Raw genomic sequence first — 10,018 nt, forward strand, 5'->3', positions numbered from 1 at the left:
AGGCCTGAAAATATACCCATAATAATTAACAAATGATATATAGCAATTACTTAGCTCTTCATCTTCACAGTATTTTACAAAAATTCCGCAATATTAAATGAACTAATAATTAAGGTTTGTGGACAGAACCAGTATACTCCAGCTACTTTGTGCCACTAAAGTGATACAAATAGGCCATAAATCTGGTTTAACAGGCCATTTAAGCTGGCTTAATGGCTGCTTTGTGTGCCAGAACAGCACAATGCACCCAGAATCTGTCGGTGAAAATCTGGCCCTTACAGAACTAGTTCTGGAGCGCTGGAAATGTTTAGTTATCTGAAAAGGACCCTTCATTAGAGTCATTTGAATTTACATTTAAATCCCCATGTAAATTCGAAGAATAAAAGTGTTTGTAAATTGACATGAACTATTTATTCACCATGGCATGGAACTTTGTTACTCCTACTGGCTGCAGACTACTGCCAAAGCAGAAAGTACTTAAACAATTGGACTGTTAGTTTAATATTTGTAGTGTATATTGATTGCTTCTGTTCTGCTCCCCACCTGCCCTGAGCACTAAGGAGCTGCATATGTTCTGATTGCTGGATCCAGAGAAGTGAAGCAAGCCAATTTGAACTCGAGGTAGGTGGGGTGGAGTACTTGGAAACTGCATAAAGGGAAAATAATTTTTAATGGGAAAAGTGTGATTTTTTCCAAGTAATTTGACCTAAGTGGAAACAAAGGTTTTCAGAGATTGTATTATGTGAAAATGTTTGTAGAATGATGTCAGTGTGTTAGCACTATTAGTAGACTGTTGGGGCTTTATTCACACACAAGGAGGTACATTTCCATTGCCTAGTAGATTCATAAATGAGTGTGTGTGTAAGTGAGTTCTGTGAAAAAAGCATACATCTGTTTTTATGGAAAATGTGTTTTTTCTAAAGATTACACAAATTTGTGTAGCGATCTTTGCAGTCCTCAAAACATGGGTTACCAAAAGGTCCCCAAGGTTGCTGAATGTAGTGTAGACATACCCCAGTCAATAAAACACCTGCAGCTAGCCTGGGTCAGCTGACTTGGGCTCACGGGGCTTGGGCTGCAGGGCCATAAAATTGCATTATAAATGCTCAGGCTGGAGCACAGGCGCTGGACTCCAGCCCGAGTTGCAGGACTTGGGCTTTACTTTGTGGGACAATTCCAAATAAAATATACATAGTATTAAGAGCGGTATGCTTGCTCTACTAAATGTAGTGTCAGATTCACAGTGCCTGTCATGGGGAGAGGTAGGCTACCAGATCTGCTAGTGGATGGGTACATTTACAGGTTAGTCTCTAACAAAGAAAATGTGGGTAGGCAGGTGTAACAGGATTGCACTCACCTCTCACAAGCACCCGCTGGCCAAGTGCATGTGCCTGAACTCTCTACCTGTTTGTGGTAGGTCTTTGCTGACTCAGCCCTCCAGCCAACTCATACAGTCTGTGAGATAAGACAAGGAAACCCCTTTCAGGGTGCAAGTCCAACAGGGGACTCTCTGTGCCCTGTAATGTCTCTCAGTTTGTCCCTGCTCTGGAATAGAGCAGTGCCCCAGGGCTCCTTACCTGGAGGAAATGTCTTCACCCTCTCAAGGCCTTTCTGGCCCCAGCTCTTCAGTTGGGCCTTTAAAGAGTTTAGTTTCCCCCTTCCAGGGTGCATCAATGCCCAGAACATTTCCCCTACTTCCCTCACTGCCCAGGGACCCTGTAGATAGTAGCTGTCACTGTGTTCCTTTATCTAAGTCACACTGCTGCTCTAATTTCGTGGACCACTTCCCTATGGCCCTGCACCATCTTCACTCTTACCTCAGGGCCTTGTCCTGATGGAGTCCCTGCAACCAGCTCAGGGCTCCTTCTTGCTCTCCCCAGCTTCTGGCAGCACTACCTCATCCAAGGTCCTGCAACTCCCTCAGCCAGCCACACAGCATCCACACTCCTTCAACTCTAGCAAGGAACCAGTCTCACTTTGGCCCTGCAGCTCTTCTTATACTAGCCTGGTGGGCCCCAATTGGTTGCTTCCCACACCGCTGCTGTATGCCACTTGAAGGACCTCTCTACTGCCCTTTTCTGGGGAGTGGTGTGGCAGGGCCTGTTGGTATCCAGCAGGGGACCTCAGGGCTAGTCCACCCCACCACTGGAGGGTTAAGGCGATTCTGAAGAAAGAAGAAGAAAGCAGAGATTGAAAGATGGGGTCCTCCCAGGAAGAACCATAGTAAATCCTCCCAAATTCCTAAAAATGGCCCTGATTTGTCTCTGCTTGGTGGGTAAGCAAAGAATAAATTTCCTTCATAATTTAGAACTTATAGCCATCATTCAACACACAGTAAAGAATTCATTAATTATATTATTTTATTATAGTGAGAACTAGGGGCCCAACCAGGACCCCCTGGTGCTAGGTGCTGTACAAACAGAACAAAAAGATGGCCTCCATTTTCTCTTTTTTGTTTTTGTTTGTTTTTTGTTTAAGGTTTGAAGACAACTAGAAGTCATATTGTCCATTGCCAATGGGTTCATCTTCATTGCATTGCATTATGTTGACTGCAGCTGGTTACATATCTTTAATGTTAACATGTAAGGAAGAAATATGTATTTAATTAGAAAATTATGAAGCATTATCAATTTTGTGATATTGGTTTTTGTGATATGGACACTTGTTCCAGAGTGGCTAAATTTAGACTAACTCATTTCAACCAAGTCACTGTTGTATCTTCTTTTCAGTGCATGCGCAACATGCCTCAGGTGGCATGCCACCAGGATTCATCACCGAATTTGGTCTGCTGGTTGGATCATTAGCTTCCCCACCCCGGGCCAGGTACTGATGGGGAGTGCGACATGAACACTGATCCATACCCCCCACTGTTGTATGAACCTGGGGTGGATCTCTACTAGATGGGGGGGGAAGTGCCTGGCAGCCTGCAAAGTGGGGGCTGGAAAGCTGCATTATGCTAGATCTATCGTAAAGCTGAGGGTAAAATGGTGGCTGGTTCTTTAAAAGCCCTCTAATTCAGCCATCTGCCATAGCAGCAATTCACATACAGAGGTGTAGGATCAGGAAGATGTCCACTTGTTCTCCTTTCCTTAGCTCATCTTGTTTACATGAAGCCCAGTCCAATGAAGCCACAAAGGGATGCTCACCTCGAGCGGCATTTAGCCTTCTGGTGAGAAACCGGGAACAAGAAATACAGGCAGCAGAAATCACCAGGCTGTCACCTAGCAGCTGTAACCAACATGTGCTCCACTTCCCATGACCTGCTGTGGACATTCCACCTCAAGGGTCTGACAGACAGCAGCCCCATTGCTCCTGATTGGCTCCCTGCCCTATATAAACCCAAGAGGCCTTCCAGGAAGTGTCCAGGCAACAGTGTGGATCTTCTGTAGCTGCTGTGCCTGTTCCTTGCTCTTAAATCCCTGGCTTGACTTGGACTTCACCTCCTGACTTGGACCTTGAAACCTGACTCGGACTCTGATCCTTGATATTGACCCTGGCCTGAACCTGACTACAAGCTCCTCAGTTATTCCTAGCCTCAGGTTTGCCCCTGCTCTGAGCATTGTCCCTGTCTGCCCTTGTTGGGATCCTGATAGGGGAGAGGTTCAAAATATGAATATAAAGGAACTCTAGATGTAACCTTAAAAATGAGGCTGTGACTGGCACCTCTGTGTGTTTTATGGTTTTCTCACAACTTCTCCCTCTATAGCTCACACTTTGTAATTATTTGGAGTATGAAAGGGAGTGAATAAGGGAGCAGAGCTGGACAGCTGGAGCACAGGAACAAAAGTTCCCTCAAGCACTCTGCTCCACAGCAAGTCTAAGGCCTATTTAGGCTAGCCAAGGTGTGGCCGGTCTATATAGGTTCGTAGCTGCTATTCAAAATTGAATTGATAGTTCTGGGTTAAACCAGTGTCCCTAGGGCGTGAGTAAGTCTGGCTCCTGTGTTGCTACAGTTTAAAGACCAACAGGGAGAAAGTTACCCAGAGCAATATTCTTAGGTTGAAAGACTCTAGGAGTACATGAAGAATGAGAACAGTAACCACAAACAGAGTCACAAGTAAGAAGTCTTGTTTGTACTATAAGTTTTACTAAGCAGATGATTAAGATTACATTTGCACATAGGTATTCAAAACCCGAGAGAGCCTATGCACAAGCCAAAGCAGTATTCATACTGTACTCACATACCCAAAGATATAATAGTCTGATGGATCTCTCAGTGGGTGGTCATCAATAAAAGGGTCTTCCCATCCTATCCCTACTAGGGAACCTTTTTTAGCCTATTATGCATGGCTAGCACCTTATGCACATGCATGAGGGTTCCAGCCTTCCCTTCCTTATCTGTACTTCCACACTCCATAAATTTTGGGGTGCCCCACTTTTCCTAGGCTGTTCTCTTAGTTTCCCTTATTCTTATTAGCATTTATACACACACATTTCCATGGTAACCTGCAGTATAAGCAGAAATTTCCATGATGTTACAGTCAAGTGCCTTGTAATCTAGACAGGTACACTGTATCATATTTTCCTGGAACATCACCTATTGGCACATTCTTTACAGAAATCCAGTAACTTTAGTGGCACAGGACTATTCTTGGGTCATCTACTTATGTCAAGCCTCATTAAGCCTGAGGCCTAGTATAGCTTAAACTAAAATATTAGAGGCCTTAGCCTGTAGGCCTTGCATTATAGCCTTACTCATATACCTAATACACACTCATCACTCCTCAACAGGGCCGGCTCCAGGCACCAGCTTGTCAAGCAGGTACTTGGGGCGGCCACCCCGGAGGGGGGTGGCACGTCCATCTATTCGGCGGCAATTCTGTGGACGGTCCCTCACTCCGGCTCAGAGCGAAGGACCTCCCGCCGAATTGCCGCCGCAGATTGCGATCGCAGCTTTTTTTTTTTTTTGGCTGCTTGGGGCGGCCAAAACCCTGGAGCCGGCCCTGATCCTCAATACTTGTCAATATTATACTCCTATGATCTTATCCTACTTATATCTATGCTAACAATGATTACATCTGAAATAACATGAGTTTGCCAAGATAATAGATGATAAAATTAAATGATAAAAAGAACTAATTGGCTACAGGTTCATCAAGGAGTAGGGTGAAGACTCAAGTAATATCCAAAAACTGTGGTGAGGTGGAATGGGATTATAGAGGAGGTAGAAGTAACTGCAGCATTGTGAAAGGGCCTTGAACGGTATAGGTCTCTCAAATAGTTGTGGTGGTGAGTGAAATTGGTGACCTGGGACACTTGTGAGGCACTGGCTAGGTGGAGCATTGTGAGAGAGGGGAGATGTGTTGTTGAGGGGATATGATAGAGATCTACAAAATGGTTTGGAAAAAGTGAATAGAGAAGTGTTATTTACCCTTTCACACAATACAAAAACCAGGGGTCACCCAATGAAATTAGTAGGCAGCAGATTTAATACAAACAATACTTCACACAACTAACCTGTGGAAATCATTGCTAAGGGATGTTGTGATGGCCAAATGTATAAATGGGTTAAAAAAAGAACTAGATATGTTTGTGGAGGATAGATCCATCAATGGCTATTAGCTAAGATGCTCAGGGATGCAACCCTAAACCTCTGAATCCTAGAAGCCAAAAATAGAAAATGTATACTCACTCTGAAGCTCCCGTATGAACCACTGTCAGAGACAGGATACTGGGCAAGATGGACCATGGTCTGACCCCATCTAATCGCACTTATGTTATGTCAGTGGGAGGAGATCAGCATAAAATGGAGGAGGGTATAGGGAAATAGTAGGGTTACCATATTTAAAAAATAAAAAAAGAGGACACTCCATGGGGCCCTGGCCCTGCCCCTTTCCCACCCCCGGCCCTGCCCCAACTCCGCCCAATTTCCCGCCCCTTCCCCAAAGTCCCCGCCCTAACTCCCCCTCCTCCCTCCCAGCGAAAAGGGCTGCCCAAGCGCTACCGGCTTCACGGTTTGCTGGGCAGCCCCCAGACCCTGTGCCCCCAGCTGGCGCTTCTCCAGCACAGCTGGAGCCCGGAAGGGGAAGTGCCCAGCTGGGGTCGCAGGGTCTGGAGGCTGCCTGGCAAACTGTGAAGCCGGTAGCGCTCGGGCTTCGGGCAGCCCCCATGCCTCCGGACCCTACGCCCCCGGCCGGGCACTTCCCCTCCCGGGCTCCGGCTGCACTGCTCCTCCACTGACTCTTCGGCTCTGTTTAAGAGCCGAGCTGCCCGAGCGCTCCAGCTTCGGGCAGCCCCCTTGCCTCCGGACCCCAGCCGCCGGAGCAGAGCAGCTGGAGCCTGGGAGGGGAAGTGCCTGGCCAGCGGCTGAGGTCCGGAGGCAAGGGGGCTGCCCGAAGCCGGTAGCGCTCGGGCAGCTCAGCTCTTAAACAGAGCCGAAGAGTCAGGGGAGGAGCAGAGCAGCTGCGGGAGGGGAAGTGCCCGGCCGGTATTTTTCCCGGATGTGTTCGGCTTTTTGGCAATTCCCCCCGGACGGGGCTTTGATTACCAAAAAGCCGGACATGTCCTGGAAAAACTGGACGTATGGTAACCCTAGAAATAGGGGAGCTGGGATGTCGTGAGGGTCCATGGGACAGTGAAATTAAAGAGTTGTGGAGTCCAAGCTCATTGGAAGCAGATAGGATTAGTAAGGCTCACTGAAGGGATGGGAGTCTCTGTGGAGTTTCTAAAGTCTTTGGTGGTGGTTTTGGGGGGAGGTTTATAAGAGGGAGCAGGGGGAGTCTGAATGAAGGGAATCAGAAAAGCAAGGGAGGCAAGGATGGTGCTTCAGGGGGCAAGATTGGAGGCAAGCTGCCTTATCTGACAGAAACACTAACCAGAGTGTATGTCTTAATGCTTGGATCATAGGCGCCGACTCTGTGGGTGCTCCGGAACTAGAGCACCCACGGGGAAAAATTGGTGGATGCTCTGCACCCACTGGCAGCTCCCCACGCCCCCCCCGGTTCACTTCCGCCTCCTCCCCTGAGCACTCCACAGCTCCTCTTCTACCCCTAGCTCCCAGCGCTTGCCACCATGAAACAGCTGTTTTGCAGCGGCAAGCACTGGGAGGGAGGGGGGAGGAGGGGGAACGCGGCATGCTCGGGGAAGAGGCAGGGCCAGGGCAGGGATTTGGGGAAGGAGTCCAATAGGGGCGGGGAGGGGGCAGAGTTGGGGCGGGGACTTTGGGGAAGGGGTTGAATGGGTTCGTGGCAGGGGTAGGAGGGGGCGGGGCTGGGGGGGAGGTTGAGCACCCACTGGCGCCAGGAAAAGTTGGCACCCATGGCTTGGATATTAAAACCTGTATGTCTTGACAGTAGGGGCTGAGTACAAACTGAATAAAGTCTCTAGGTTTTGACCCAACACTAATGATAACAATACCTTGTGTTTACATACAGGCTTCCATCTCGCGATCTCATTGGGCTGCACAAATTACCTTCATAAAATCCTTTTGAAGTAAGTAAGTATTATAGTTCCATTTTACAGAGGGGGAAACTGAGGCACAGAGACGCTACTTGGTGGCATGTAAGATGTGTGAGGCCAGAATATCTTTACTGAGTTCAAAGAAGACACCAACTTGCTGAAACATCCAAAGAGACAACACTTCCCCACTGAGTGGAATTACTAACTATGAGGCAAAGTCTGAGATGCTTAATAATTTTTTTACTTGTTCCTCACTCATGCAAACTCCCTTTGAAGATACACTGATTAAAGACCTCAGATTTGGCCCTATAGCTCTGAGAGGTTTCTGAAACAACTAAAAGCTATGCATAATATATTGGGAAGCATAAAATCAGGACAAATATTATCCTCATTTTTATCTATGGAAATGGGATTGTCATTTTATCTAACTTCCTCAGTCCATTTGTACTGATCACACAAAGTCCCCAATAATGCAAATATGAGCCTTGAGTTCCCAGTTTCCTGTTGTCCTCATTTCTTTCTGAAAAACAGAGCAAAGCGAATTTTAAGTTACAAGGAGACCTTTGTAGCAATCACTTTGCAAGACTGATGACCTCTTGCTGACAATTGAAAGGAACTAAGTATCCATGCTGATTCTTTTATACCTATCAGCAGCCTTTGAGAATATAGACCATGAGGTGTTGTTGAAACAGTTGCAGACTGGCAGCGATGGCTGGATTTTCATAAGTGACTCCATTCTTCTGTTGGTGAGAGGACCTAGAAAGTGGTGGTGGTTGTTCATCTGCCTCAAGATGTTTCTTGTGTGATTGGAAATAAGGCTCACATTAACAGTGAGGGTGATTAACCATTGAAACAATTTACTTGGGAGGTGGTTGGTTCTTTGTCACCTAGGGTATGGCTACCTGGCAATGTAAGCCCAGGGTTAGTGGGACTTGAGTTAGCTAAACCTTGTTAGAGAACCCGGGACTTGAGCGTCTACACTGATTCTTAACCCTACATTAAGAATTTTCTAACCTGGACTTGAACCTGGGGCTCTGGTGTCCACACTGCAGCATGCAGACCTGAGTCAAACCAACCATATCCCATACCCTAGTGCCCTCCTGAAATGTGATTGCTCTAGGCCTTTGACTGTGGTGCACAGTGGGAAAACTTTACTGCTCACCCTGCATGTTACAGGAAGTTTGATCAGCCACCAATACCCCCTCCAAGAAACAAGAAGGAGACCCCTTTTCAAGAAGTTCCTTTGTTTGCACTTTCACTCCTGTGTCAGGGAATGGGAAGAGCTTCACAAAAGCTCTGGTGGACATTTCAGCAGTGTTTTCTGTCCCACCAAAGACACCTGACAGAGCTTTGGATGGAGTAGGAGGAATACCCAGGCATGGCAGACTCTCATTGGCTGATACCGCTTGTTACACGTGGTATAGTCACTGATTTCCCATACATAGACTGGTGCTGCTGGCAAAGGGCCACAAGCACAGACTGGTGGCATCACATTGTCATGCAGACCTGAGATGACCAGCAGTGGGTCCAGAACTTTCGCATGAAGAAAGCTACACTTCTGGAGCTTTGTAAGCAGCTTGCTCCCATCCTCCAGTGTAAAGACACATTCAGGAGGCCACCCTTGCTGGTCCAGAAGCAGGTTGCTATGACTGAATGGAAGCTGGCTACTTCAGACTGCTACTGGTCCATTGTCAACCAGTTTGGGAAGTCTACTGTGGGTACAGTGATGGCAAAGGTTTCTGCGGCAATCAGGCATGTGGTTTACTCCAAGGTGCTGGGCATAAAAGGTATTCCTGAGGTAATTGCTGGCTTTGAGAGAATGTTTCCAAACTGCACCGGGACCATTGATGGGACTCATGTGCCCATAGTCTGCCTTCTCATGTGCTCTTTGAAGTACACAAAGCATGCTATTCCCTTGGGGACCACAGAGGTTGATTTATGAATGCCAACAAGGGCTGCACTGGGAAAGTTCATGATGCCAGGGTTTTTTGCCAATTGGGAGTCTATTCATGGACAGGCTGGGACACTATTCCCACCAAATGACATTGTTATAAATGGAGTTACTGTCACCAGTGTTGTTCTGGGAGACCCTGTATACTCCTTTTTGCCTTGGCTTATGAAATTGTACCCTGATTTCAGAAGCCCTTGCAAAATACAGTTTAATTACACTTTTGGCAGGTGCAGAATGGTGGTTGAATGTGCTTTTGGCAGATTGAAATCCCATTGGAGATCTCTACAGCCCTGTTTGGATTCCAGTGTCATCAATGCTGTCCGCATTACTGAAGCTTGCTATGTTCTTCACAATCTTTGTGAACCAGAGGTGAGTCACTTCCTCCTGAATGGAACTGTGACAACAAGGGACTGCTGAATCGGTAAACTCAGCCAAAAAGTGCCCCTACCACAGCTGGAGCTGGATGCACCTGGGCAACAGAATCAGGGATGCTTTATGGTCCCGCATTATGGACTTGCATGACACAATGGCAGAGGGTGAATAGTACCTCTAGGAACATGCCTGTGGAGGGGATGGGGCTAACTTCTTTTGGGGGAGTTCAGTGGTTGGGAGGCCTTGATTGCAATGTACTTATGATTTAACATGAAATGGGGGTGAGGGGTGGGGGAT

At 47.1% G+C, this 10,018-nt stretch overlaps 1 long non-coding RNA gene across 1 annotated transcript; it reads left to right on the forward strand.

Annotated features, from left to right (window-relative positions):
* The first annotated feature begins 2,727 nt into the window (after positions 1-2,727).
* Positions 2,728-9,769, forward strand: LOC135983684 (uncharacterized). The gene is made up of 2 exons (XR_010601419.1): positions 2,728-2,823; positions 7,374-9,769. It is a non-coding gene; the product is annotated as an uncharacterized LOC135983684 (long non-coding RNA).
* Positions 9,770-10,018: the final 249 nt, after the last annotated feature.

This window comes from Chrysemys picta, chromosome 5 (genome assembly GCF_011386835.1).
Source record: "Chrysemys picta bellii isolate R12L10 chromosome 5, ASM1138683v2, whole genome shotgun sequence".
Classification (NCBI taxonomy): domain Eukaryota; kingdom Metazoa; phylum Chordata; order Testudines; family Emydidae; genus Chrysemys; species Chrysemys picta.